Source organism: Podarcis bocagei (genome assembly GCF_964188305.1).
Source record: "Podarcis bocagei genome assembly, chromosome: 13".
NCBI lineage: Eukaryota > Metazoa > Chordata > Lepidosauria > Squamata > Lacertidae > Podarcis > Podarcis bocagei.
The window spans coordinates 40,534,752-40,556,299 of record NC_138138.1 but is presented as its reverse complement, the minus strand read 5'-3'; the positions used below and the strand labels follow the sequence as shown (position 1 = coordinate 40,556,299).

Sequence of the window (21,548 nt, the reverse complement as noted above, 5' to 3'; positions counted from 1 at the left end):
GGAAGAACGGAAACCCATTTTGGATTATTAAAGAAGTATTATTATAAGAGGAATGTGCGAGCAGGATTTGAACTATGAGCAACAGACGGGATCTAAGATTCCAGCAGTTTTGTTAAGGTTTAGGAGATAGTAGACAGGATGCAGCAGAGAGGAACAGAAACACCATGGAAAAGAGGAAGGGAAGTTGGGGCAGAGTTTTTATTGAAATGTATGTGTGAAATTCGTGGGGGGGGGACCCAAACTTTTACCCTCTTGCACCCCTGGTCTATTCTTGATCCAGGCAAGCAAGAGGCCTTATGAGAGTTCAAAGACACATTCCCAGCTGGGCAAAACAACAGTCAAGGAAGGGTGCCAGGCAGGGCCAATAAGGATGTAGCCAGGGAGAGTTCTGAGGGCCACCTAGAGAGGGTTGGAGGGCCCCGTTTTGCCCCAAGCTTCCCACCTCTGCTCCATGAGGAGCTTTTGTTGACTTTGGCTCCTCCACATGGAGGACTACGACTCCCATCACCAAGGGCTAATGGGAACTGGAGTCCAAAACATCTGGAAGGCACCAGTTTGGCTGACGCAGAGAAGACGGCAGTCTAATTTGAGAAAGCAGAGGAAGTCAAAGCCAGAGGGTGGGGAGAAGGGTGGTCCATCAGGGGGACGTTGAGGGCCCACATCCATGCAGCTGTGTGGAGGCGTTAGCTCTGGCAGCTATTCCCATCTCTCTCGGGAGTTTCATTTCAGCTTTCCCTTTGTCTGCGGCCGGCCTGTTCCGTGCAGGGGACTTTCTGATAATGTGGAACCAAAAAACAACCCCTCCCCCCCCCTAAAGCAGAACACAAGAGGCAGAACAGATTGAAGAGGACGAAGGAGAAGACGGTGGACAAACGGAAGAACTGAAGTGTCAAGTCGACTCTAGAGGAAAAGGTAAAATTAAAACAGGCAGCAACAGAGTTATATTTTATGCTTCTCAAGGGGCCTTTTTATCGTTGGAGACAAAAGTGGATGTTTCGTCTCTGCACACATGGGGGAAGTGAGTGCAGGCGGGAAACGAAAAGGCTGTCAAAGGCATTGTGTTGGGGGGGGGCTGAAAATGATGAGTGGTTGCTTAAACAGGGACTGTTAGGGGCCGTCCTCAAAGGGCAACACAGGGAAGTGAGTGTGGCCCTCCCAAATGGCCACTGTCAGGGAGGCTCTTGCAGGACTAGTCTTGCTAACTTGCCTGCAACCCCACAGCTCCACGGCCAAATCCTCAGTCCTTTGCAGCCCTGCTTCCTTCTTCCTAGAGAACCCAGGAGTCTGGCTTTCTACCTTAACCCTGTCCTCATACAGATTTCAGGAATCCAAAGACAGAACCCAATTCTGAAAAGACACAGGCTTGGCTTAATTTAAGCCTAGGCTTAGCCCCAGAAGAACACACACACACACACACACACACACACACACACTCAGTGTTCAGTGCCAGGGCTTAAGTCCTGGAACAAAATGAATGTTTCTGAGCATGTGTTGAGTGCTTTTTACTCCCTGCTGAATAATAATAATAATAATAATAATAATAATAATAATAATAATAATAATTTATTTATACCCCGCCCATCTGGCTGGGTTTCCCCAGCCACTCTAGGCGGCTTCCAACTGAACATTAAAAACAATACAGCATTAGACATTAAAAACTTCCCTAAAGAGGGCTGCCTTCAGTTGTCTTTTAAAAGTAAAATAGTTGTTTATTGCCTTGACATCTGCTGGAAGGGCGTTCCACAGGGCAGGCGCCACTACCAAGAAGGCCCTCTGCCTGGTTCCCTGTAATCTTACTTCTCGCAATGAGGGAACCGCCAGAAGGCCCTCGGCGCTGGATCTCAGTGTCCGGGCTGAACGATGGGGGTGGAGACGCTCCTTCAGGTATACAGGACGAAGGCCGTTTAGGGCTTTAAAGGTCAGCACCAACACTTTGAATCGTGCTCGGAAACGTACTGGGAGCCAATGCAGATCTTTCAGGACCGGTGTTATGTGGTCCCGGTGGCCACTCCCACTCACCAGTCTAGCTGCCGCATTCTGGATTAATTGCAGTTTCCGGGTCACCTTCAAAGGTAGCCCCACGTAGAGAGCATTGCAGTAGTCCAAGCAGGAAATAACCAGAGCATGCACCACTGGTGAGACAGTCCGCGGGCAGGTAGGGTCTGCAGCTAGACTCCTGGCAGCTTGCATTAGGATGAGAAGGGAAGAACTGGAGTGTTTGTTGCAGATGATGATTTTTCATAAGACCCTGGAGTTTTCTGGGTCTTGTTTTATAGGGTAAAACCCAAGAGATATTTGGAACCAGGTTTACTGGATAAGGGTCTTTGTGTCTTATATAACATAATAGAATTGTTAGAAGTATGTGTCTGAACCCACATGTGTGTACATCACTCACATGTATTCACACACACTCTTTTAAAGAGGTTTGCGATATTTTGTTGTAATTATAATGTGCATCTGTTTTTTGAATATGTGCGTCACCCTTAACCGTACGCCCACAAGAAATTCTTATACAAAGGAATAAAGAAAGCTTGTTTTATTCTATGAAATGAAAGCAACAGAATAACAGCAAAGTTACAATTTAAGCAGGCAGCAAATCCCGCAACACAGACCTTGAACTAAAGAGGGGGAGAATGCCTACATATTCTCAAAAGCCTACAGAAGTGAGCATGAAAAAATTGTCCCAGAACTCACACTTCTTAATAAAAGTTAAGAAATGCCACTGACTACAAATCTTAGGGTTCATTACAGCCTTTTCTTCATGGAGAAAGGAAAGGGCCCCTCAGATGAGCATTTCTATCGCCTTTTCCTTGCAATTCCTGCTCAGCTTCATCTCTCCCATCTTGCAAATTAATTGTGTTAAAGAAAACCACCTGGTGGGTGTTGGCTAAACAAACCGGGCATCCCTTGTTTGCTTGCTGCCTTCAAACCATCTCACCTTTATCTTGATGGTCCCATTCAGGTGGTGAATAGACTACACTGGCAACTAAATTTACACGTGCTCACCTTTATGCAAGGTGTGAGGAACACAATATGTTTCCTGAATGCCTTCAGGACATGGTTTGAGACCAGGCTGGTACCAGGGTTGCAAAAGTTCATGATGGAGGGTCTCCTGTCATTTTAGAGTTATGTCAGTTTTCTTGCCTGTGCCATGATCTACATCACAGAATAAGTTCAGATTGACACACAATCCTATGTTTGAAGTGCTTTGAATAATATTTGGAGGATATCTGGCTGGTGCAGATACAGGCAGGAGAAATGGGGCAGAGTCCAAAGAAAGGTAAAACAGAGATTTAACACATAGATTATGATTAATAACAGTAAGATAAAAATAGCCCAACCTGCAGGTGAGATGCAGGGTCAATCTGGTTGGAAATCCTTCATTTTAAAGTGATGCCTCGATAATAATTTATCATCTAAAAGCCATAGAGCAGGTGTGGGAAACGTTTGGCCTTCCAGATGTTGCTGAACTACAACTCCCACCACCCCTTCCCATTGGCCAGGTTTGCTGAGGTTGCAGGAGCTGTAGTTCACCAATATGTGGTGGACCAATGGCTCCACACACCTGTCACAGAACAGTAGTACAGGTACTTAAAAGGACCGGGGCACTAAATAGTCTAAAGAAATTTCAGTAGTAAAGGGTGGGAGTGGATGCTCCTGGAAAGAAGCTGGACCAAATTCTGTAGACCCACCACCCCAATGTGCCTGAAAAAATACCTGCCACCTCCCCACCCCACCCCCTGTGCCTCTCATAGGTGTGGTACAGGCACAAACCCAAGAGGTTAGGCCTTTCCTAGCATAAAGATGCTGTAATGGGGGAAACGTCATTTGATGAATTTCTGTACAGTGGTACCTCAGGTTACATATGCTTCAGGTTACATACGCTTCAGGTTACAGACTCCGCTAACCCAGAAATAGTGCTTCAGGTTAAGAACTTTGCTTCAGGAAGAGAACAGAAATTGTGCTCTGGCAGCGCGGCGGCAGCAGCAGGTGGCCCCATTAGCTAAAGTGGTGCTTCAGGTTAAGAACAGTTTCAGGTTAAGAACGGACCTATGGAACGAATTAAGTACTTAACCTGAGGTACCACTGTATTATGTATTTGTTAAATGCACAAAGGCCCTAAAAACCAGTTTTTAAAAATGTACATGTAAAAAAAGAAGAGGCAGTGCCCTTCATTCAAAACAAAACAAAAAAGCCTATTGGCCATTCTTAACTCTCTCAGGCCTCTGAAGACCACAGAGCAACCAACTTTTGCACAATCATGTTTAGAAAGGAAACTCATTTTTCTCTCATCTCTTCCCTTCTCTCAGCAGATGGCTGCTGTGGTCGCCGGCCTGGCTCGGCTCCTACAACCAGCCATGATGTTCCCTGGAGGTGAGCCTGGCTGCCGAGGCCTGGCCCCCTGGTATCTCCTTCTGGGGCTACGGCTGGTGGCCCTTTTCATCGCCGACGGGCCCTGGTCCTCTCCCAACCCCGACCTGGTCTGCAACTGGACCTCGGTGGAGGCGGACAGTCGGCCTTTCTGCAGCGCACTGTGCTTCAACCACCACTTTCCTGCTCCCGTCTCCTCAGCATGGGGTTTTGCCTTTTTGGCTGCCCTGCTCCCAGTGGGGCTAATGGGGCTCATAAGGACTGGATCCAAGCACCGGAGAAAGGCGGCAAAGGAAGGAGACGAGGAGCTCACTGACATCACTAGTGTGAGCCACGACATGGCCACCGGATCCAGCATGGCTCCCGGAACGATTCCTTTGCCCAAAATGGTTCCGTCGGAATCCAAGATGTCCCCCAGTTGTACCTGGCCCTCAGCGGCCTTCGTTTTCTGCGTGTTTCTCCTCCTGGCCACGGAGCTGGGCTTCTTCTGGGTTGTGATATTTCTGCAGATCCCATCAGTGCTTCGCACAACCTTCTTATGCCTTCCAGGAGCACACTCCTGCCCTGAGGCCCTCGAATGTGCCCTGGCAGGCCAAGCCGACAAGCACATGGCACTGTGGACGTTGGCTTTCACAGCTATTGTCAACATGGCAGCTTGCCTGGCCTACCTTCTCCTGACTTTAGGGAGGGCTTCCCGCTGCCACAGAGGAAAATAACAGAGCCAAAGAAGAGAGCAGGGCCAGCCCACCCATGAGGCAAGGTGAGGTGACCGCCTCACACAGCAGGATCCACATGTTCCTGAGGTAGATCTTCACTCATTTTTCCCTGGTGGGGATGGGAGCACCATTTTATGGTTTGCTTTGGGTGGCAAAATTTATTGAGCTGGCCCTGGAGAAGAGAATGCAAGAAAGTGGACTGTGAAGGAGACCAATGACATATTCCAGAACTGCCCATCCACATGGATTATTAACAGGTCGGGGAACTTTTATCAGCATTTTAGTCTGAATTTCTACCAGTAAACATACATTTGTACGCAGTTTTGACTTATGCACATGTTTTTGCAAGGTCACCATGCATACAGTATTTGTATGCCATTTTTACTAACATGTTCGTTTTTGTAATGCATTTTGGTAACCATTTGTTTACTACATCCTAAAATATGGACGGTGTGAATTTCAAAGGTTGGCTGTCTTTCACTTCTCATGTTGTTAGGGAAAGCGTGCATTTCATAGGCTTGCCTTTAAATCTGAATATAATCCCCCCCCCCCCCCCGATCCTTAGTAGTGGACAGCAACCAGGAGAGCTTTAAAAGAGAGGCTTAAGACAAATGCCTGTGGGGTAAAGCTATCAGCATCTTACAGCTACAATGACTATGTTCTCCTTCCAGCCTCAGTGGCAGGGATGTCTCTGAATGCCAGTTGCTGCGAATCGCAAGTGAGGAGAGTTGCTCTTGTCTTGCACGCAGGTCCTGCTTTCAGGCTTCTGACAGATGTCTAGTCGGCCGCTGTAAGCAAATGACGGGTCGCTGACCTGAGCAAGCAGGCTCTTCCTATTTTATTATCTCTCTGTGTGTGTCTGGGGTCTCCCCCAGACACACACGGCCCATTTTGAAGTCAACTGTTGCATTTCGTACCTGATAATTTTTCTTAGCTGTATCATATTTGCTGCTTGCATTGACATGTCAGTAAACCGTTTTTGTTTATCTTTCTGAAACGTGTGGTTCGTTCTCTGCAACGGGGATGAAGAGGGGGAGGTCAGCCGACCACAAATAAAAGGGATAAAAAGGTGTAATTGCTTTTTATTCCTAAGATTTAGTAAGCTGCAAAACGTTTTAAGTGTTTTACCCTGCTAAAAAGGCTTCGCAGCCCTCTTACTTTTCGTCTTTCTCCCGCACACATGGGATAGGAGGCTTAACTTTTAATCTGCAGATTTAATCCTCCATTTCCGACATAATCCACTTTACCTGCACAAACCAACATTTCACAGAAAGCACTTTAATCCTTCCTGTCAAACACCAGCAGTTTGGAGCTGTCTTGAGTGCTCTCTTCCTCAGAGGAAAGTTCTTTAAGGGTCTTACCTGCTCCAGACCTGATGGCATCACTCCTGCCAGCTTCATGGCCTTGTTTTCCATTCCTTGGTAGTGCCAGAATGTGACATGACCTGGGAAACTGGCTTTGTCTGAGGACCAGAATCATGGCATAATTCAGTAGGCCACTGTGAGAACAGGATGCTGGTCTAGATGGCCTGTTTTTATATTTTAAAAGAGAGGAATTACAATGCCCCCCTCAGTCTTAATTAATTGTGAACCTTGGATGCCTTTGCAGGCATCCAGGAGGAAGATAAAGTGATGAGGGGTTATGCACACAACAGCAGCTGTAGGAACAGCGGAGCCTGGTGCATTAAGGGGTTCTTATAAAAATTTAAGGTCTCAAATATATAAATTAAATTAAAAAATTGTCCAGTAGCACCTTAGAGACCAACTAAGTTTGTTCTGGGTATAAGCTTTTGTGTGCATGCACACTTCTTCAGATACACTGAAACAGAAGTCACCAGACCCTTATATATAGTGGGAGGGTGGGGTTTTTCTCAGAAGGTAGTGGGAGATGAGTGATTGACTCGATGGGTATGGTAAACCTGTTGACGACTGTTGAAGAAGTGTGCATGCACATGAAAGCTTATACCCAGAACAAACTTAGTATCTAAGGTGCTGTAGTGGTTGGGAGTTATTCGTGCGTAATCCTGCCCCGTTTGAGCATTGGATTGCCTGGTTAAACCCTCCGGACTGCACAGCCCATCTCAGCGTGGCTGCCCTTAGTCACTCGTAGAATCTGTCTGTGGGCGTTTCTTAAAGCGCTGCCAACATAAGAGCTGTTTGACGCCCAATCGTCTCTGCCTCTCACTGCGTGGGCAGCGGGGTGCTTGGGCTCTCCTCACTAACTTCCAACGAAGAGTCCTGGAGCCCCTGCACCTCGCTGTCCCGTTGCTCTCCTGGATCCCTGGTGTTACACTCATTCTCTTCCCCTTCTTCCCAGCTGAGTCTCCCCCTAGCGCTGGGACCTTCTCCTGCAGAATCAGAGACCCTCTCCTTCTCCCGTGCCTCTGATGTCAGTTCCCTGACAGGTGCTACTGGACAAATTTTTATTTTTTTATTTATTTCGACTGCGTCAGACCAACAAGGCTACCTACCTGAATATAAATTAAATGTTCATAAATTTACAAGGTAAAACACATGCATATGTATATAAACCACGTGTCTGGTATAGTACAGGAGCGCAATCCTGAAACCGTTTTGAGTCTCCCAAATTGACCTCAAATGTTTCTCTGCAAGGAGGAAGGAAATGGGAAAGCCTCTCATTGTCTTTTGCTCACCTGTCTTTAGGGCATCTTTGTGTATGAATAGGATGAGCCTGTGACCTGGATTCAGGAATTAAAGTATTTACCATCACAAAAGAATGGCCGGGCTGCCCAAGTAAAGCAATCACTGGCCATTGTCAGGTATCCTGGCAGACAGGATTTCTGTTGTAGACCGCCCCCCTGTGATGTATTTCTGCTATACCCCGCCTCCTTCTGTGATGTATGTATGAAGTTTTGGGGGGTAGTCTTGAGCTACAGAGTGGGCAATATAAGTTTATATAAGGTCTTGCGCACCATTGTTCTGGGTTCCTCCTCCCTCCTGCGTGGGGTGAGTGAAAACCCTGTTGCAACAGCAGTAATAAAAATCAGGTTTAATAGCCGCTTTGCTCTGACTTGATTGTGGTTGATAGTTTCCTTCCTCTGACTGATAGGTAACCTTTTAGATTCTTAACATGGGTTTCCCGGTAAGCCTCCTGCAGGCAGAGAAACAGGTTTACTGAATACCGTTTTCAGGGTGAATCGGGTGTTGCCCAGCAACCCCAGCCAGCTTCCCCCTGCCTGTCTTCTTACTTACAAGCAGTCCATTAGGCTGGTATTGCTACAATCTGAGACTGTGCCTACATGTCTACCTTTGCTCCTCCCGTTTCATGCCTCTCCTGGTCCTAGGAGACCAGAGGGGAGGGCATCCACCTCCCTCCCAGGGCCCCCTTCACTCCCCCTCCGACCTGTGGGCTCTATTGTAGCCTCTTCTCTGGTCGGTGAGCCAAGAAAACCCCGGAATGAGCTGTCCTCCTCATCTGTGGGTGCGAAAACCTCTTCCCACCTGCTAAGGTTCCCACCCAAGGAATGACCCTCCCAATCCGATTCTTCTTCAGATTCTGAAAACCCTTCGAAACTCTCTTCCTCCTCTGTGGTACCGAATTGTTCCTCCCAGAATCACTCTAAGGGCTGGGGCTTATCTGGGAACCGTCGGTGGAACACTTCCACCATATGCTCGTCGCCAACTGCCTCTGCGGGCACCCACGTGTTTTCCGACCAGGGCTCTCCTTCCCATGCCACCAAGTACTCCACTTGCTGACCTCTGCCACCTTGAATCAACTATCTCTGCGGCTGAACTTTGGTGTTCCCTTTCTTCTACCTGTGGTGGTGGCGTGACTTCTACCTCCCGCCCCTCGAATTCCCGCCCCTCTCTGTGTGGTGAGAGTAAGGACCTGTGGAACACGGGATGTATTTTCATGTTGTCGGGCAACCTGAGCTTGAACGCCACGGGGTTTATCTGTTGTATAACTTCAAATGGCCCCAGTCGTCTGGGCTGCAACTTCTTCCACCCTCCCTTAAAGGGTAACCCTTGAGTGGACAGCCACACGCGATCCCCCACCCTTATGGTTTCCCCTTCCCTTCGGTGTTTATCTGCTTGCTTCTTGTAATTGGCTTTGGCCCTTTCTAGGTTCATCTTGAGCTGTTGATGTAACGCTTCCATTTCTTCCACAAACTGTTCAGCTGCGGGCACACTCCAGCTCTGTTCCTCATTACCCGGGAATGCCCTGGGATGACACCCATAATTGGCCAAAAATGGACTCATTCCTGTGGATACATGTTCAGCGTTATTGTACGCAAATTCTGCCAACGCTAGTTTCTCTACCCAATCATTCTGCCTCTCGCTTACGTAGCAGCGTAAGTATTGCTGGAGTACGCTGTTTGCCCTTTCCGCTTGCCCATTGGTTTCTGGGTGCCTCGCTGTCGAGAAGCTGACTTCGACTTGCAGTAGGCTCATGAGCTTCCTCCAGAAGTAAATTGTTTTCCGTGGTCTGAGAGAACCCTCAAGGGGGTGCCATGCAGCCTGAAAATATGTTCTACAAACAGCCGTGCCGTTTCTTCCGCCGTCACCGCATGTGAGCAGGCGAGGAAATGGCACATTTTGGTTAGCAAGTCGACTACTACCATCACTGCTGTTTTCCCCCTCGATTTGGGCAAATCCGTCATGAAATCAATTGACACCACCTCCCAGGGTTTGTTGGGTGTGGGTAAGGGTTCCAGCAAACCCGCTGGTACCGTGCGTTCCCCTTTGGCCCTCTGGCATCGGTCACACCCTCTTACATATTCGCGTACATCTTCCCTCACCCGTGGCCACCAAAATTGTCGAGTCACCAGCATCATGGTTTTGTGTTGCCCAAAGTGCCCCGCTGTGGGGGTGTCATGTAGTTGCTTGAGTACCCTTCTTCTCAGAGCCTCCCCTGGTACGTACATCGCCCCCCTGTAGTACAACACCCCTTCCTTCTCTTCGAACCCCTCTGGTGCTCCCCTCCCCTCTTGGAGTTCCCTGATTTTTGTTCGTGCGAATTCATCGTCCCTAGTGAGTCCTGCCAGTTCTCTCGTGCCCACTAGAGTACCCCCCCACACCCATCGGTCCTCAGGTATGACGTGTTGGGTCTCCGGCGGCCCCTCTCCTTCGAAGTACTCTGGTTTCCGCGAGAGAGCGTCTGCTCTCACGTTTTGCTCGCCTGGCACATACTGGATTTCGAAGGAAAACTTGGAAAACTCCTGCGCCCAGTGAATCTGTCTCTGGTTGAGCACCCGTGCTGTCCGCCAATATTCCAAGTTCTTGTGATCTGTGCAGACCTGGATCTTGTGCTGCGCCCCTATCAGCAAATGGCGCCACCGACGAAAGGCGGCGTAAATTGCTAGCAGTTCTCGGTCGTACACGGTGTAGTTTTGTTCCGACTTGCTCAGCTTCCTCGAGAAAAAGGCACACGGTTTCCATTCTTGCTTGTTCAGTCCTGGCTGCAACAGAACCGCCCCGATGGCTCTGTCTGACGCGTCCGTCTCCAACCTCAGTGGTTTCTCCAAATCCACATGTAGTAATTGTTCTTCCGACGCAAACGCCTTCTTCAATCTTTCAAAGGATTGCTGGGCTTCCTCCGTCCACACAAACTTTCTTTTACTACTGAGGCAGTCCGTGATTGGGGCTGTCAAGTGTGCAAAGTTCTTGATGAACTTCCTGTAGAAATTGCCAAACCCTAGGAACCTCTGCACATCCTTTCGTGTCTTTGGGGTTTTCCACTCCAATACTGCTTGCACCTTGCTTGGGTCCATCGCTAAGCCTTTGTCAGATAACTTGTACCCCAGGAACTCCACCTCTAGGGCATGGAACTGACATTTCTCTAGCTTGACCCACAACTGGTGTTTCTGCAAGCGTTGTAGCACTTCCCTGACGTCTCTCACATGTTGCTCCTCATTTTCTGAATATATCAAGACGTCGTCCAGGAATGCTACACAGTTCTTGCAAAGCAGAGACCCCAACACGTGGTGCATGAATGCTTGAAAACAGGCGGAGCCTGACTGTAATCCGAAAGGCATAACGAGATATTCAAAGGCCCCCAGGGGTGTGAACATGGTGGTCTTCCATTCATCTCCCTCTCTCATTTGGATTAAGTTGTAAGCCCCCCTAAGGTCTAGCTTGGTGAAAATCTTTCCCTTCCTCACTCTCGTCAGAATGTCGTCAATTCTGGGCATAGGGAAAGTCACAGGTTCTGACACCAAATTTACCGCCCTGAAGTCCACTACCAGCCTCGGTTTATCAGTGTCCTTTTTGTCCACAAAAAATACTGGACTGCCCCCCACTGCCTTTGACTCTCTTATAAACCCTCTCTTTAGGTTCTTGTCAATAAAGTCCCGTAACTCCTTCATCTCTCTGTCTGACATGGCATACAGCTTACCCACAGGCAACTGCGCCCCAGGGAGCAAATTGATCTGGCAATCGAACGGCCTGTGGGGTGGCAGTCTATCTGCCTCCTTTTCACTAAAAACCTCCTTCAGATCAGCATATTGTGGTGGCACCTTCCCTTTACCCTCCACTGCGGTACTTGCCACTCTGGCTACGCTCATCCGTGGCGTTTCCCCGCCTAGGCAGTGCTGCAGGCAGTAGTCAGACCCAAAGCTGACAGTCCTCTGATGCCACGCCACCACCGGATCATGTTGCACTAGCCAGCTCATCCCTAATATTATTGGGGGACCCGCTAATGAGGCAACGTGGAAGGCGATTGTCTCTGAGTGCCTAGACACTCTCATTCTCATCGGTGGGGTCTGGTGGGTAACTTCCCTCCCATCAATGGTGGTGACTTGCAGAGGTGCATCCAAAGGTAGCAGGTGAAGCTGATGCTCTAAGGCAAAGTCCCTGCTAAAAAAGTTGCATGAGCTTCCTGAGTCCAGCATACCCTGAACCTTCACTGGGTGCCCATTTGGGAGTTCAAGCACCACCTCAATGGCAATTGCTGCTCTTGGAGAATCTGGTTTGGGCACATTCATTGGTTGTTGGCTCAGCTGCTGTGCCCGCTGATTGGCAGCCAAGCGTTTCCGTTTCCCTGTTCCGGAGTCTGGGGTTCCTCCTCCTCGCCCCCCACGGCCCCCACCATTCCTTGCCAGGCCTTTCTCTGTGGGCAGACTCTGGCAAAATGTCCTGGCCGTTGGCAAAGGAAACATTTCTTGGTCGTTTTTACATCCTTTCCCTTCTTTTTGCGACTCTCGCTGGAGTTTGAAACTTCCTAGGCGCGCGCACTGCCTATTTCCATTGGCTCCGCCGGTGGGGAAGGCTGCCTAGGTATTCTAGGAATGCGGTAGTCATAACAACACTGCTCTCTCCCTTCCCGCCTCTCTTGAGCCCGTGCTTCCTGTCTAACGCCAATCGCAAGGACTGCCTTGGTCAGCTGATCCATAGACTGTGGGCGGGGTGTGCGCGAAAGCTCATCTTTGACCGTTGGTGACAACCCCTCCTCAAACAGCATTTGTATGGGTTCCGAGTCCAGCTGCCACCCCAGGCGATGAACGATCATGGCGAAACGTGACCAATAGTCTCTAACTGACCCTTCTCCCTGCTTACAGCTCATCAGTTCCCGTTTGGTCACACTCTGTTGCACATCGCTACTGAACATTGCGTCCATCGCCTGAAAGAATTTCGGTAGATCCTCCATGGCGTCATTCTGCGTCGCCATAAGCGGTCGAATCCACTCTCTCGCCCTGTCCTGCAAGTGCCCCACAATATAAGCAACTTTGGCTGCGTCATTTTCAAAATCGTTTTGCTGCAGCTTCAAGGCATATTCTATTTTTGTTCTAAACGCCCCATACTCTTGAGGCTTTTCCCCAAACTTGTGCACCAGTCCCAGTACCTTCCTCGCTATGGGGGTGGGTTTCCCCTGGGCATCCAGAGACCGTCGTTCGTCCAGCCTCGCCATCAGGATGGCTATGTGCTCTTCCAAGTCACGGTTTCTCCCCTCCAGCGATTGGCCTCCAGCCGCCCCTCTCGTGGCTCCGACTTCTCCGGTCTTACTCATGATGCCCCCTTCTGCTTGTTGCGCACGAGCAACTTTCAGTGACAGACAGATTGCTGTAGTGGTTGGGAGTTACTCGTGCGTAATCCTGCCCTGTTTGAGCATTGGACTGCCTGGTTAAACCCTCCGGACTGCACAGCCCATCTCAGCGTGGCTGCCCTTAGTCACTCGTAGAATCTGTCTGTGGGCGTTTCTTAAAGCGCTGCCAACATAAGAGCTGTTTGACGCCCAATCGTCTCCGCCTCTCACTGCGTGGGAGTCTCCTGCGCAGGGTGGGCGTGGGCAGCGGGTTGCTTGGGCTCTCCTCACTAACTTCCAATGAAGAGTCCTGGAGCCCCTGCACCTCGCTGTCCCGTTGCTCTCCTGGATCCCTGCTGTTACACTCATTCTCTTCCCCTTCTTCCCAGCTGAGTCTCCCCCTAGTGCTGGGACCTTCCCCTGCAGAATCAGAGACCCTCTCCTTCTCCCGTGCCTCTGATGTCAGTTCCCTGACAGGTGCTACTGGACAAATTTTAATTTTTTTATTTATTTCGACTGCGTCAGACCAACAAGGCTACCTCCCTGAATATAAATTAAATGTTCATAAATTTACAAGGTAAAACACATGCATATGTATATAAACCACGTGTCTGAAATAGTACAGGAGCGCAATCCTGAAACCGTTTTGAGTCTCCCAAATTGACCTCAAATGTTTCTCTGCAAGGAGGAAGGAAATGGGAAAGCCTCTCATTGTCATTTGCTCACCTGTCTTTAGGGCATCTTTGTGTATGAATAGGATGAGCCTGTGACCTGGATTCAGGAATTAAAGTATTTACCATCACAAAAGAATGGCCGGGCTGCCCAAGTAAAGCAATCACTGGCCATTGTCAGGTATCCTGGCAGACAGGATTTCTGTTGTAGACGGCCCCCCTGTGATGTATTTCTGCTATACCCCGCCTCCTTCTGTGATGTATGTATGAAGTTTTGGGGGGTAGTCTTGAGCTACAGAGTGGGCAATATAAGTTTATATAAGGTCTTGCGCATCATTGTTCTGGGTTCCTCCTCCCTCCTGCGTGGGGTGAGTGAAAACCCTGTTGCAACAGCAGTGATAAAAATCAGGTTTAATAGCCGCTTTGCTCTGACTTGATTGTGGTTGATAGTTTCCTTCCTCTGACTGATAGGTAACCTTTTAGATTCTTAACATGGGTTTCCCGGTAAGCCTCCTGCAGGCAGAGAAACAGGTTTACAGAATACCGTTTTCAGGGTGAATCGGGTGTTGCCCAGCAACCCCAGCCAGCTTCCCCCTGCCTGTCTTCTTACTTACAAGCAGTCCATTAGGCTGGTATTGCTACAGTCTGAGACTGTGCCTACATGTCTACCTTTGCTCCTCCCGCTTCATGCCTCTCCTGGTACTAGGAGACCAGAGGGGAGGGCAGCTTGCTGCAGCAGGAGAGGGAGACCCTTATGACTCTACACCAGCCTGACTCATCTTTGCCTCTGGGCCTCCCTCCTCTTCTGCTTCAGCTTCTGGGCTTTTCTCTGCCCTAGACTCTCCCAGCTCACTAAGCCCTGTTACCGCTTCAGCTTCTGACACCTCCCCCCCCCAGTCTGCTCCCTCTGACCACTCATGGTTGTCCCACCACCACTCCCTGAGCTCTGAGCCTTCTTCCCTTGGGGGGTCCCCAGCCAGTTCCTCCCACCATTTCTCTGCATCCAACCAGTCCCCAACGCTGCATATATCTGTATCTGCAAAAGCCTACAAGCTGTATGTATCTATATCCACACTGGTTTGTTGAGCCTTATCTTCTGCAACAGTGAACTCACTGAACCTTTCTCTGTTTCTGTGTGATGACTGGCACTGGGAGAAACTATCACTGTGTGGGTATCTCCCCTGAGATTTTCAGCAGGTACTGCCTATCAGTTTCCTCTTCCTTCATCACAGACCTTGGCAGGGAAGAGGAAACATTTAGGGAACCTTCGGAAAAGCAAAACTCTGGCCTCAATCTGTGCATACAGTTAGGCACCTTACACCTCTTCTTCAGGGCTGAGAGAGCTATCAAAGCAGCACAGCAACGCAGTCTCCCAGGAGCGCTGCCTATCTTTTTTCTTTTTTGCTATCCATGGTCACAGTTGCTTCATATCATGCATATTATATCTTCAATCAAACCTAACGAAAGCTTGCCGAAACACATCCTGATGTAGACAAGGTCCCCCCCCCGCCAGCTCCTTTTGAAAACAAGTTATATCTCATAAGATGATCAGATAGATACTGGGCTGGGCAGCCTTTCCACCTGCAAGGCTTGGTAAGAAGTCTGACAGCGGCATGTAGAGAGGCAATAAATGCAAAATCCTGCAATATCAGGTCGATGCATGGAGTGGATGGAGCAAGCCCCTATTCCATCTCTTGCACAGGGGCCATGCTAATCTTCTCTGTATCGTTCCAATTTTAGTATAGGTGCTGCCGAAATTTAAAGACTATCTACAGAAATATTGTAAAATTAATGAATGTTAGAATGATGTTGGATTGAGGTTGTGGTTTCTAGCTGTAAAGGTTAAAAGAATATGGGGGGGAAATTTGGATTTTTCTAAATAGATTAAAATTTAAGGTTATTAGAAATATACATTCAGATTAATGACTAGGGTGTAAGAAGGAGGGAAAGAAATTGCTGAACGAAATAAATTTGAATTGGAATACAAAAAAGGGAGGCATGAGGAGGTCCGGGAAATAAGTTAATGAAAGACAAGTGACAAAAAGTTGGAATTGTTTTTAACTGTTTTTTATTTTTGTATTTTTTCTTTTTCTTTTTCATTTTGTAATAATATGAAAAATTCAATAAATATTTATAATAAATAAATAAATAAATAAATAAATAAATAAATGCAAAATCCTTTCAAGGTGCTGTCACCTTCACCATCATCATCATCATCATCGGTCTTTGCCAGCCGGGGCTGGCTCACGCTGTTTTGCTTCCTGCTGCAGACACAGCATTAAAAAACCAGTTTTTCCAGCTATGGCAACAAGATGATGTGGTGGCTTTTCCTACTGTGGTGATGCCCAGGTGGGGCTGCCTCAGTTGCCACCTCACAATGCCTCGTTCTCAGAGCAACGTTGTATGTGGCCTTTCTCGCATTGTGGGGCGAGATTTAAGATGGCAAATGCTCTTTGGGACTGGTCAGCCTATGAGCCAACCTCGTAGATTTCTCAAAGAATTGTAGCGTTGGAAGGAACCCTAGTTCAGCTCCCTGCAATGCCCACAGCCGTCCCTGGGTGGACTCGAACCACCAACCTTCTGGTTCACAGCCAAACACACTGACGCATTGTGCCACTGGAGCAGCTGTGCCCGGTATATGGGGCACAAGGGGCTTCAGCCCCCTCATTATTTTGAGGCAGGGAACGCAGCTCGCACCCCCAATATTGAAGGGGCTGCCATCCCCTGCCGCCCTGGGGCAAACGCCGGCGTGCCAGGCAGGAGGCTTGGGAGGGGGGCGTTTCTCGCCCTCCGCGCCACTTGCTGCGATCGCCAGAGCATCCCAGGAGGTGTGGCCCACCACAGGGCATCGTGTGTGTGATGTCATGCATGCGCAACAGCCCCCCTAATGTGGGGCCCACGTTGACACGCCTGTGCCGCAGGCCTATTCCAGCTTTGTCCCCATGCGCTCCCCGGATGAGTTCTACACGAGGCAACACTGAGACTTCGGAGGATGAAGCTGGCAGCCACTACCCCCACCCCCTGGACTGGCTGTGAGCAAGAAAGCAGGCCGGGAGGGGCAACAAAGGCTTGTGGGGCATTTCCCCGTTTGCGCCAGATTCCACTGCTTTGGCATGTGCCATCAAACCCCAAGTGGTTTTTGCCACTATGGCGAAGGAGCAGAAGTCCTCCTAGGGACTGGCGGCTGGCAACTCTTGCCTTGGGTTGCCTCCCTACCGCCTGCGATGATTGTTTATTCGATTTTTGGCACTGCCGTAAATGCACAGACATCTTAAGAAGCAAAAAAGTGTCTCTCGTGTGCCTTTTATTTGGAGCGGTGCCTGGTAGCCATTGGGATTGGTAGGGCAGAGGGCAGGGTGGTCAACAGTAGGTGGCGCTAAAGCCAAGTGCAGGCAGAGGTCAACTACTTCTCATGTCATCCCTAGCTAACAGGATCAGTGGTCAGGGATGATAGGAATTGTAGTCCCAAATATCTGGAGGGCTGGAGTTTGCCTATGCCTGCTTTGGAGTGAATGGGTGGTATTCCTCTAGGGCCCCAGATTTGGCTGCAGAATCTCTGTTGCCTGATCCCGGCAATAAACTGTGATGGCAATGAAAAGCAACAGCATTCTCATTTTAGGCATTGTAGATAAGACCTCATTAAAGGCACTTATTTATGCAACAGGGTGTAATGTACATGGCTTTCCAGTAAATATTTCCTCAGTGCTTTCATTACATGCAAATTTCCAGAAGTAGTTGTGTCTGGCAAGGAGACGTTTCCACACCCCCTGCTTTAACAATCCTATTTCCTATTTCCACATCCTCCTGGACGCTTGAATTATTATGCATTATTGAACTGGATCATTAGGCTATTATGAACACTCATGTGTCCATGAATTATGATGTCTAAACAACCCTAGATCAAAAACAGAGCTGCAGTTCAAAAGACATGGCACAAAAAGAAAAGGCGATGGGAAGGGAAGAGGAAAACGAGCTGTCAGGCTTCATGTGTTTAAAAGCTGCATAGTTCTTATAATGGCCAGAGTTAACAGAAACAGTTGAGGGAGGGAAGGAGCAAAAGAGCAGCTGGTCTCTCAGCTGAGCTGATTTCGGGGAGTCCTGCCACCACACTTCTCTCTTCTTTTCTGCAGCCTGATGGAATAGCAGCAGCTAGCTCGACAGGCCCAATTTCCTACATTTTCTAGTGTTCTGCATTTATTTATTTTTATTTTTTGTCTTAAAAGAACGCACACAAACAATCCCGGAACTTTTACATTACAAGCTGATTCTAATTAGCCGGCAAAGTCAATCTGTCAGTCAGATTCTATCACTTAGGTGACTAATTAAAAATAACAAAAAATGCCAAGACTGTTTGTTATTCTGAAACATGATAAATTGCTTACTGAGAACACAATTAAAATTGCATCCCTAATGACTGGACGGCAAATAAAACATTAAGTAACAACAGCTCCTTTCCATCAGCATTGGTTGACCATTTCACAGTCCAGAGGACCTTGGTGATTGTAGTCTGGCCGAGGGTTCCTGTGATCTGTACGCTGGAAACAATGTTTTTAAAAGCTGGCTTCACCTTCCATCCATGTTGTTTGCACCCCGTCAGGTGCTCCCTCTGAACGCAGCTCTGGGGCTGGGGCAGGTGTCCTGGGATGTGCTGAAAGGGCAGGTTTCGAACCCAGCGCATGAGCTGACAAAGCCTGGAGTAGCTTCTTTTTCTGGTTTCACTGCTGTTGTTATTCCTGCCCAAATGGCTAGCGTGAACTGGGTACCTCCAGGATCTCAAACAGGGATACCCTCTTGAAGATGGGCCCTCTTCCAACAACACCTTTAAGTGAAGCTCTTTCCCGGTCTCCCTCCTCATTGGAATCATTTTAAAGACGCTTTATTGCTCTGTGGTCTGTGGTTCATCTCCCTGGGCTCCTTCGGGAGGAAGGGTGTGATGTAATGAATTCAAAATTGTAATCATAGCCAGGGTAATTAATAAGAGGAAGATACAGAGGTCATATTGAGAAGCATGACGGGGAGAATTCAAGGAAGGACTTACACAAGTACTTGACATGAGCACATAAAAAAATTCCTCCATTCAAATGTGCAACATCAAGAAGAGGAAGGGCTGGCCGGGATCAGCTAAACCAGTTTGTTGCTCTTTCTTTCGGTAAGAGCTGCCAAGGGAGTTCCTTTGCCCAGCACCCTTGGGAGATGACTGGATCTGCCTGCACCTTGTGCCCTAGGCACCAGCTCCTAGGGACCAGGTCTCTTCCACCACCAGCACCATCCCAGTTGATGGGCATTGCCTTCAAATGGTGTCTTGTGGTTGATGATGCAGGGTGAGGCTTACCCAAAATTTTATTCCAGTTGGCACCCCTGCCTTGGGATGAGTTGAGTTCATGGTTGTCCTAGCAGAACCTCGCTTCGTCTGCCTCTGAGCTGCAGACCACTGCTGGAAGATGCTGTCCAAGCTCTCTGCCAGAGACAAGGTTTCCCCAGCCTTCCCAATCTCTGGAAATGCCCAAGGGACAGCAAGTATTTGCTTCAGCGCTGAGCTATGGGTCCCTCCCCATGGACTGAGAATGGCTAGAGGGATTCAAAGCAGCGATGTCCTCTGATGTTCTGAATTCCCAGACCAGTCTTGGCTCTTCATCCTCCTGGGCAGGTGGGAAGGAAGACCCTTCCTATGGTCCACTCCAGCTCTCCAGCTCTCCAACAGTCCTCTGACAAAAATAGCAACATCCTCTTCCCCATCAGGAAACCTCTCCTGTGTTGGATCTCCTGTACACATACACACCATATACGCATTGACGCCTGTCGCCTCGAGCCTATTGCAACCTCTCTGCCAAGCTTACCTTGCAGGATTGTTGTAAATAAAAATTGTGCAAGGGAAGGGTATAACACCTTCCGCAGATCAATGGAATGAAATACAATTGTAGTTGTAAGCTGCCTTGAGCCCCCGTGAGGGAAAAAAGATGGAATAATAATATTAATAATAGAGGAAACTGTGGGAATGATCAGAACAGGGAGGAAATCCTATTGAACTCGGTGGGACTTAGCTCTGAATCAAAATGCTTCAGATTGCAGTGTAAGGCTGCCCAATCTTGACCCAGTTCCATGGGAGTCAGTTCCATTGAATAAAGGGGGCCTACATCTGAGTAGGGGGATGCGGGTGGCGCTGTGGGTTAAACCAAGAGTCTAGGACTTGCTGATCAGAAGGTCGGCAGTGCGAATCCCCACAACGGGGTGGCTCCTGCCCAGCGGCGTAGCGTGAGTTGTCAGCTCCCGGGGCAACGCAAGTAATTTGCGCCCCCTAACCCGGGGCAAGGCAAGTAATTTGCGCCCCCCCAACCCCTAACCTGCGAGTTGGTGCTGGCGAGGCCGCGCAAACAACGCTGCTTGCCCGGAGGAGGATGGAGGCAGAAGCAGCCGCCGCCTGTGGCTGGGCCGAGGGGATGGCGGCGGCAGGGTGCAGAGGCTGCCCGTGCCCGGCCAGGCGTCGGTGGCGGCGTCGGCGCTGCTGCAGCGGCTGCTCCTCCTGCGAGCAGTGAGCGGAGCGCAGCCACAGCGATGGCGGGGGGCGCGCGCGCTAGGGCGCAAGGCTGGCGGTGGCGGCGGGGAGCCCGGCGGAGGAAGGAACTTGTCCCTTCCCTCTGGACTCGCGCCCCCCCAGATGTTGCGCCCGGTGCGGTCGGCACCCCTGGCACCCCCCACGCTACGCCACTGCTCCTGCCAACCTAACAGTTCGAAAGCACATCAAAGTGCAAGTAGATAAATAGGTACCGCTCTGGCGGGAAGGTAAACAGCATTTCCGTGCGATGCTCTGGTTCGCCAGAAGCGGCTTAGTCATGCTGGCCACATGACCTGGAAGCTGTACGCCGGCTCCCTAGGACAAAAAAACGAGATGAGCGCTGCAACCCCAGAGTCGGCCACGACTGGACCTAATGGTCAGGGGTCCCTTTACCTTTACATCTGAGTAGACAGTGTCAGGCTCCATTTACAATACCATGGTTGTTCAACGTAATCCATTCCGGAAGACTGTTCGACTTCCAAAATGTTTGACAATCGAGGCACAGCTTCCGATTGGTTGCAAGAGCTTCTTGCACTCAAGCGGAAGCCATGTTGGACACTGGGGTTCCAAAATATGATAGGAAACTGGAGCATTTACTTCTGGCAGCCGAAACGTTTGAGTAACCGAGATTTGCCTGTAAAGGAATCAACACTCCCTGTGTTTCCTAAGAAATGGCTGGCTGTGGAAACATTGCAATGAAAGGACTGAAAGTGGACTGGTCGCTTTTCCCTTCAACATTACAGGAATGGCTTTGTATGCCAACTTCACCATTTCCTTCATTTGTTGCAGGGATTTTATTTGCAGCATAAACCATACTCCATTTTTTGCACCCACACACACCACTTTTAATTGCTCTCTGAGATGCAGAAGGAAAAGGATGAGAGGGACATTCAGGGATCAAGTCCGAAACTCGGATGGCTTCCAGGACTGTCCCTAGAAAATTTGGACACCATGAGGGCTCCATCACCCCTCTTGACATGGGAGCAGCAGCAGCAGCAGCAGCAGCCCGGTCTCATGACTCCATCTTTGCTCTCCTGCATCTTTCCAAAAGGGTGACCGGGAAAGCAGCTGACGTCATTCCTTCATTTATTGCACTCCAAGAAACATATTGACCTTGGGTCACCCACTCCAAGCTCTTCTTCCCCTGCTTTAGATAAGAGGAGTGTGACCTTTCCGGGTGGTTGTTGTCCAAATGCCCGTTGGATCGTGGGCCAAGGCAAATGCCTCCTCTGTTTGGACAACCGCAACACCTCCTTG

General features: G+C 49.2%; 1 long non-coding RNA gene across 1 annotated transcript; it reads left to right on the top strand.

Moving 5' to 3' along the window:
- The first annotated feature begins 634 nt into the window (after positions 1-634).
- LOC308570826 lies at positions 635-8,222 on the top strand. Its single transcript, XR_014001215.1, has 3 exons — positions 635-912; positions 4,311-7,075; positions 7,492-8,222. It is a non-coding gene; the product is annotated as an uncharacterized lncRNA (long non-coding RNA).
- The last annotated feature ends 13,326 nt before the right edge of the window (positions 8,223-21,548 follow it).